Genomic DNA, 8,323 nt, shown 5'->3' with positions numbered 1-8,323 from the left:
TCTCAACAGGGTGATCCTGATCAACTTCTTCAATTACCATAAATTTTATGGGCAAGCCGGAAGACCATAAGTAAAAAGGGTTTTCAAGGTTAGAGATCGAGGTGAATGATATAATTTCTTAGGCTTTGGGCGATAAGTTAGCCTGGGAATAGGCACTCTCTTTTATGGCGGTCATGTCAGCTCCATCTCCGTCTTCGGATGTCCAGATTTCTTCACCTCGTTGTCAGATTGATGGTTCTTGGAAAGCAACCAATGTGCATTCAGGGTTGGACTGGTGGGTTGCGTTGGTGAGGAGCGAACATTGTTGTTGGGGGCCAAGTCTCTAAGATGGAGCCCCTCCCCCTGCATTCGGAGTTAGAAGCGTTGTACTGGGCCATGGAGCGGATACATGCTGCATGGATCGCTTGTCAACATTTCGAGACTGATTGTGTTGAGTTACTCACTAAAGATTGGCCGTCCTTCTCCAACGTGCTCGATGAGTTCAACTCGCTGGAGTCCTTCCAACTATTCTCCATCTCTTGGATCCCGCGTGCGTCAAATTCGAAGGTGAATTGTTGAAACTCATCTTTTATTGGTGGTGAATGATGATGATGATGCAATGGTGAGATATGAATGGAATGATGGATGGGTGTTTCAATTCCCCTTATGCTATTGCAGTACAAGAGGTATCAATCCTAAATGAGTGTTTGTGAACAGTTAAGATATGCATATGAATCTAAGTTAAGACAAATGTAAAGATTGTTTGTCACTAACAATCCTAAGATGAAAATGTAAAATGCAGAAAGTAAACTACAAGAACTAAGAACTAAATGCAAATGAAACAGGGTGATTATAACAGTAATGATGCAGGGATAGAAATAGAAACTTCTACTAATGAACTAATGAGAGACTAGTAATGAACAGGACACTAAGTAAATGCAACAGAAATGCAACTAGAATGAAACAGGAATGAAACAAGGCAATCACAAATCATGAAACACAAAGTTCTGGGGATGAACTCGAGCAGCACTCGACCGAGTGTAGGTCGAGTGAGTGGTCGAGCTAGACAAATTCGGAAAAACAGAGCAATGCAATAAAAACAGAGTAATGCTAAACCAAAACAAACTACAAGCAAGCAACAGGATTAAGACTGTAAATTCAATAAACAAAGAGGGTCCTGAGGATGGATTCATGGGATGAACTAATCATTGTGGTTATCTAACTTGGTCAACAAACCTCAAGCAAACTTTGAGCTAACCTCTAGACATATAAATCTAAGACAAGTTTCTCCCACTCTCATGGTCAAGAAACAATCAAACCTATGCAATTCTAGACTTGTTCTCACACAGTAAAGAATCTACACAAGCAGGCATTAAGCAATATATCTCAAACCAAACAAGACTTCTAATCTCTTAGCAAGCCTAATGGTAAGCTCTAGATCTAGCCTTATCTATGCTTCCTAAACATTGGTGTGATGCTAAGAAGCTTGAAATCAGACTCTACCCTCTCAGATATAGAATCAGCATTAAGATCATCTACCCTAGAAGAGATCTACAACAATCAAGCTTGACCAAATCACACAACCACAAGATCAATCCATCCTAACCCATCCCCAAGATCCTAAGCAAACTACTCACAACAATACATGATGAACAAAGTCAAAAACCCAGAAAATATTGAAACTTGCATTATTAGAAAGATTAAACAAAGATCTTCAATATTGATGAAAGGATGAAACTCAAATTCTCAATATCTTGAAAGTTATAGAACCAACAAAATATAAGAATCTAGTCTTCTCTCTTAAGGAAGTACAAGATCTTAAAAATAAAAATGCAAAAGGAATAAAGCTAAAAAAGGTAAAAACTAGGTTTAGGGAATATCTAAAAAGTTGGACTCTTTGGTGGCTGCAGGTACAAGGCCTTATATAGGTGAGGAGGTGGAAGCCCTAAAAATAGAAAAAGTCAAAGTAGTCAACGGCTCGGTCAACTCGACCAGTGCTCGGTCGAGTCCATGGTCGAGCTGGCTTCTCTCGTGCACACTCCACTCGGTCGAGTCCATCTACCCACTCGGTCGAGTGCTTGGTCGAGCTGGACTCCGGAGCTTGGTTCTTCAGCCTTAACTCTCTTGCTTTCCTCCTCATGATTGCTTCACATCTCCTCAGCATTGCATCCATGCCCCTTAAGCTTCAAAATCACCTGTTTATGCATGAAAAGATGCAAATGCAATGCAACTAAACTCTAATGCATGATTTGGCCTAAAGCTACACAATAATGATGAAAATGGCTAGCAAAAGATGCAAAAGATGTGAATAAACTAAGGGAAAACATGGTAAAATATATGAACATCAATTGTCTTGTCCGTTCTTCGCTTTCTCTTATCTCTGAAGTTTCTTTTGTAAACCCCTTCCCTCCGTTCTCTTGTCCGTTCTTGAGCAACTAACCAAGGAATTTTCTTTAATTTATTGTTTGCATAAAAAAAAATAGTAAACAAATATTTTAGTTAAGAAAATAGTTGTAGATGAATTCAAATTTATTAAAATTAAATTAAAATTAATAAAAAATATATATTTATTTAATTCTTTTCGTAAGTAAACACAATGTATAAAAGTAAAGAGATAAACTTTTAGTTATAGAAAATAGTTGTTTTTTTTGCTATAATACACTAATGTATATCCATTTACAAATCTACTATCTACATTACCACTTGAAGTGTATTTGTATACAAAAATACATTTTACTGTTAAAAATATACTCATTATTCTTTACTACTATTAACAAATTGTCTTCATGAACATATTAAATAACCTATTATATGTCTCTTTAACATTTTTATAGTTACAAAAACGCATACGTTAATCTTACATACTCCTATCTTATATGTTACAATAGCAGTCGTTTTAAATAAATTATTTGATTGGTGAAAAAAATATGAAACGATCTATCTTTCTTTTAAATCTTTTACTTCAACAATCTCTTTCTTTATGTAAAGGTGAGTATTTACATTTTTCTAGACACAGTAGTTAGTTGTATAATTTTCACAATCATATTTTTTTATCTTATATAAAAGTAATCCGTAAGCATATTATATATATATATATATAATTTCCTTATAATGATCTTTTCTTTTTATGGTAGGTTTTGAATTTTTACGCTTTTATTTTTTTAAAATTTAACAATTTTAGAATTGACATGTGTAAACATCTGAATGATATAATTGACATGTGTCAAGATCTTGTTAATTAGTAATTTTGTCATCAAGCTTCCTCTTTTTAATAAAACGGAAGTACACAACATAGTTTTTGTAGACTTTATATTTTTAATAAATGGTTACAAATAGGTTATAGATAGGTTATAGATTAATCCATATATTAATATTAATGGTTACACCTAAATATTAGGGATATTCCAAATTGATAATTGATATATTAGTGGTAGCAAGTAAAATCATGGATATTCCAAACTGTATTTTTGGAAGATTTTAGTCCTATATCACGTTGTTTCCAAAAATCTTTAAATACAGTATTACAAATTTATTTTTCACAGATTTTATTGATAGACCACAACGTTAACCGAAGATAGATTACAAAACTGATAGATTGATTGGTTACAAGTTAAATAGTGGGTTACAAAATAGACTACAAAATAAAATTTAACCAGTGTTATAGCACGGGTACTTATCTAGAATCATTAACAATATAAAACTTACAAAATATATGTTTTTTTCAAGCCTTCATATTTAGCATATGATTTTATTGCATAATGGTTTATCCAAAAAAAACTTTTAAAAATAATTACATAAATTATATTTTATATAAAATTATAATATAAATAATATGAATTTCAACCCGTGCTGTAGCATGGGTCTTAATCTAGTTATATAATAAGATGTTATCTAAAAAATGTTTAGAATCATTTAGTGTATTCTAATGGATATTGAAATGGATAGAAATGCAATAGCCAGTTAAATGGTAATTTTGGCCGCGAGTTTAGGCTGAGATAAAATGTTTAACAAACTGGATGGGTATTTAAACATTATAGGGTTTTTATAAAACACTTATTTTTCTGTTGAGTACGATTTTCCTCACTTGAGATGATGACACATGGAGAAGGTTAGATTCTTTACAAGAAATGAAATGAAGTGGTCCACACGATCAGACTCACATAAAGACGTCCTCGACCCCAAAAACTCTAATGAATTATCACTTGGTTTGCTTTTACAATATTATTAAATAGAGAAGTGTTGGAGACTCCCACATCGAGAGATTAGAAAATAATAATCTAACATATAGTTTAGTAACACCAATTAGTATGAGATTTTCTCGGAAGTGAGTCAAAAAAATAATATATATATGCGGGTTTGCTGATTCGTTCTCAATGTCGGTGTCTACTGCCTAGATAACAACAGAGTTTTTTTAAGAGAAGAGACTAAAAATTTGGTGGTCACTGGTTTGAAGGGAGAATTGTTGGAAGGCCAAAACTTGGTAGTCATTGAAGTTCAAACCCAACAAGAAGCAACATTTTTTTCCATAAAATTTCTGATGGTATTAATCTCAGAACTTCATACATATAGAGTTTTGGCTAATGCCTAAAACAACATCGAATTCGGGGTGAACAAACATGGTACAAGAACCAAAAGAGATATAAGTAAAAAAAGAGAAGATTAGGGGTAAAGGGAGCGAAACTAGAGCATTAAAGTCTTGGAACTTCGGTAACTGTCTCCTGGCCAAGCAGATGTTGCGGATTCTTTTATCGAGCTGAGGAAAGAGGGCTTCTACTTGAGTGCGTATACCTGTAAAGATGCGAGTGTTTCTTTCATGCCAAATTGTGTAAATCACCGCCTGAGCTACCACGAGCTTCAGCATTGTCAGATTTGGGTCGTTGTTAGCGGATCATAGCCATAAGAGGAAGCAATCCCAGGAATTGAAACCCATGAATGGTAATTTAAGCTTTTGAAGGCACCATCTCCAAAGATCATAAGAGTAAGGGCATCGCAAGAAAAGATGATCCCTTGTCTCGAAGTAAATTTCACAGAGGAAGCAAGAGTCGTCTTCTACCGTTCCCTAGGTTCTTAGTCGTGACAAAGTTGGAAGTCTGTCAAAGCAGCAGAGCCACATAACAAAAGAATGCTTGGGAACAGCGCCAGAGAACCAAACTTGATTATGCCAGGGCACTTCTTGGTGTGGAGGCTTGAGGAGCTCCCATGTCTCAGAGAAGCTAAATCGAGTATGCGGATCAGCATTCGGTCTAGCCCACAGGTAAGTATCTTGTGTATTTTCTACGAGTTGAGTGTTGGTGAGGTGGGTAAAGAGGAGTTCCATATTCTGGCTACGAGCTCGTCGCCGGAATATACTCCTGTTCCTTGTATACGCCTTAGCCACTGTGGAGTCTAGTGGTAAGCCTATTCTTTGGTGTCCATCGGTTCCCAGGTAAGTAAATAGATCTCCAAAAGGAGTCCACTTATCAAACCAGAAGGAGCAATTTCTACCATCACCAATTTGACAAGACAGGAAAGATTTGGCAGTTTCTCTCAGCTTGAGAAGTTGTTTCCACATCGAGGATCCCTTACTCGAAGCAGGAAGTCTCCAAAAACATTTCCGGCTCATCTTATTCTTTCTACACCATGCAACCCACAAAGACCCCGAAGCAGAGAAAAGTTTCCAAATGAGTTTGAGACCAAATCCCTTATTCCACGCTTTCAGATCTTTTAGACCAAGTCCTCCTTCTTTCGGAGTACAAACTTGTCTCCAACTAACTTCGGCTTGCTTTTGGATTTCACTTGCACCCGACCATAGGAACCTTCTACAGAGCTTCTCATGGTCCTTTATACACTTAGCCGGTAGGATAAAGGCTGCACACCAATAAGCTATAATGTTCTGGATCACTGAAGTTAAGAGTTGCAGACGCCCTGTATTGGAGAGATGTCTGTTTTGCCAGGTCTGGAGCTTTCTCCTGATTCTTTGGATTAATGGTTCACAATCAGAACGAGTGAGCGGTTTGGCAGCAGCGGGAAACCTAGATATTTCACCGGTAGGCAGCCCATGGAAAAACCAAAGGAAGAGTTACATCTGTTCTGATCAGCCACAGAAGAGCCAACAAAGAAAAGTTCTGTTTTGTTTCTATTAAGGATCAACCCAGAGATATTCGAGAAATACCCTAACAGATTTACGATAGCTTGCAGGGAAGAGTGTTCTCCATCAAAGAACACCATTACATCATCAGCAAAGATCATATGAGTCACAGGGGGGTTTGACGCCTTAGGGTGATATCCGATTTGGTCAGCTTGGTATCTCAAGTCGAGAAGCCTGGAGAATATATCCATCCCAATCACAAAAAGGTAAGGGGAGAGCGGATCTCCTTATCTTAGACCCTTTTTACCTTTAAAATAGCCACATAACTCTCCATTGACAGATATAGAAAACCGAGAGGTTTTTATACACTGACTGATCCATTGAATATACTTGCTTGGGAAATTTGTAGCAACCAAGATGTCTAGGATGAAGCTCCATTCAATTGAATCAAAAGCTTTCTGGAGGTCAATTTTGAGCATTCCTCTTTTAGAGATCCCAGAGTTGTTGTACCCTTGCACTAACTCGGATGCAAGGAGGACATTTTCCACTATTTGATGGTCCTTTATGAAGGCGGTCTAGTTCTCTTGAATCATCTCTGGTAACAGGTTCTGAAGTCGTCTAGCCAGGAGCTTTGAAATAATCTTATAGATAGCATTCAAACAAGAGATGGGCCGGTATTCAGTGACTGTTTCAGCAGTTGTAGTCTTGGGGATCATTGAAACAGTTGTGGAATTCCAACTAGGTTCCATCTTGCCGTGAATAAAGAAGCTCTGAACTGCAAGAGTTACTTCTGAGCCAATGATATCCCAACTATGCCTAAAGAACTCACCCGTATATCCATCAGGTCCAGGAACTTTATCTCGTGGGAGGGCAAAGAATTCAGCCTTGATTTCTTGGGCGGTGAATCCTCTGTTTAAGCTTGTTCGCTGAGCCTCTGAGCACCTAAAGGGGTGAATGGACTGGATACAAGCCTTGAGGCAAGGGGTACTACGCGAGGAACCAAAGAGGGACTCATAGTATTCGACGCAAGCTTCCTTGATAGCAGTTTTTTCTGTAATGACTGTTCCATCTCCAAGACGCAGTCTCTTGATTCCATTGAAGGCGTTTTTTATGACCACATTTTTGTGGAAAAAACTTGTATTCTCGTCACCATCAGAGATCTACTTGAGACCAGATTTTTGATGCAGGAATGTTGCTTCGGCTGCAGACAGTTTCTGCCATGTAAGATATGCCTGACGTTCTTCAGCTGCCGTCTCTGAAGAGGGGGAGGTAAACAACGTAGCTTGTGCTGCCTTGAGATCCGCAAAAGCACCTCTCACTCTGTTTTCTATCCCTGAGTAAGCTTCTCTATTGAGCTCTCTAAGCTTACCTTTGAGTTTTTTAATCTTTTGGGTTATCTGGTACATTAGAGAACCTGCCACTGGGGTAGAATTCCAACACTCTCGCACGATCTGAAGGAAATTATCATGTTGCAATAAGTGGTGGTTAAACCTGAAGGGCCTGATTATCCTCGGTCTTTTATCTTGGAATCTAATACAGCAAGATGCATGATCTGAGAATAGAGGTTCTTTGAAAGTGGCAATGGAAGTCGAGAATTCAGCAAGGCAGTATTAATTGCCAAGCAACAAGAAGCAACATACCATAGAGCTACTACATTAATGTGGGTATATCTCCCCTCCTAGCGGACACCATCATGTAGAGTCATGTCAAGAAAAATCCTTAAAACATATAATGTCAGATCTAGGCCTAAACGCCAATAATTCTAACACATGGGCCTTGCGTGTAATAGCAATAATGAATGACTCAACGATATTAATATATTTGATGAATTCGTTTCTGTTTTTAATAAGCTAAGATGATGCTTCAGATTTAACCAAACCTTTGCTTTATTCACGTGACAGTGCGAGACACATATCGCTGATTTCCCAATCGCATGAAGCGTTTTACGTTTCGATACAAAGCATTCGATTGGCTAATGGAGTAATCTATACTTTTATGAACCTGACCTAATTCTGAATCATACTAACAATTAGTAGTATTAATAATCGAATTGGTATTGGCATTACTATTAACTAGATAATAACCCGCGCTGATAGCGCGGGAATTTTTTTTTATTTTGTTATTTGTTAATATTATGTTTATGTTGTATTATTCATTTACATGTTATATAATATAGTACTATATAGTGAATTTTGATTCATATTAAACTACTAATAGGTAGGCCTGGAAATTACTACCGATACCCGTATTGAACCCGTTTTTTCGTTTGTATCCGTC

At 37.2% G+C, this 8,323-nt stretch overlaps 1 long non-coding RNA gene across 1 annotated transcript; it reads left to right on the top strand.

Moving 5' to 3' along the window:
- The first annotated feature begins 4,538 nt into the window (after positions 1 to 4,538).
- Positions 4,539 to 7,892, top strand: LOC104771128 (uncharacterized). Its single transcript, XR_764725.3, has 2 exons — positions 4,539 to 6,312; positions 6,456 to 7,892. It is a non-coding gene; the product is annotated as an uncharacterized LOC104771128 (long non-coding RNA).
- The last annotated feature ends 431 nt before the right edge of the window (positions 7,893 to 8,323 follow it).

This window comes from Camelina sativa, chromosome 20 (assembly GCF_030686135.1).
Source record: "Camelina sativa cultivar CO46 ecotype springtype chromosome 20, ASM3068613v1".
NCBI lineage: Eukaryota > Viridiplantae > Streptophyta > Magnoliopsida > Brassicales > Brassicaceae > Camelina > Camelina sativa.
The sequence above is the reverse complement of the archived record's forward strand: the minus strand, read 5'-3'. Positions and strand labels throughout refer to the sequence as shown.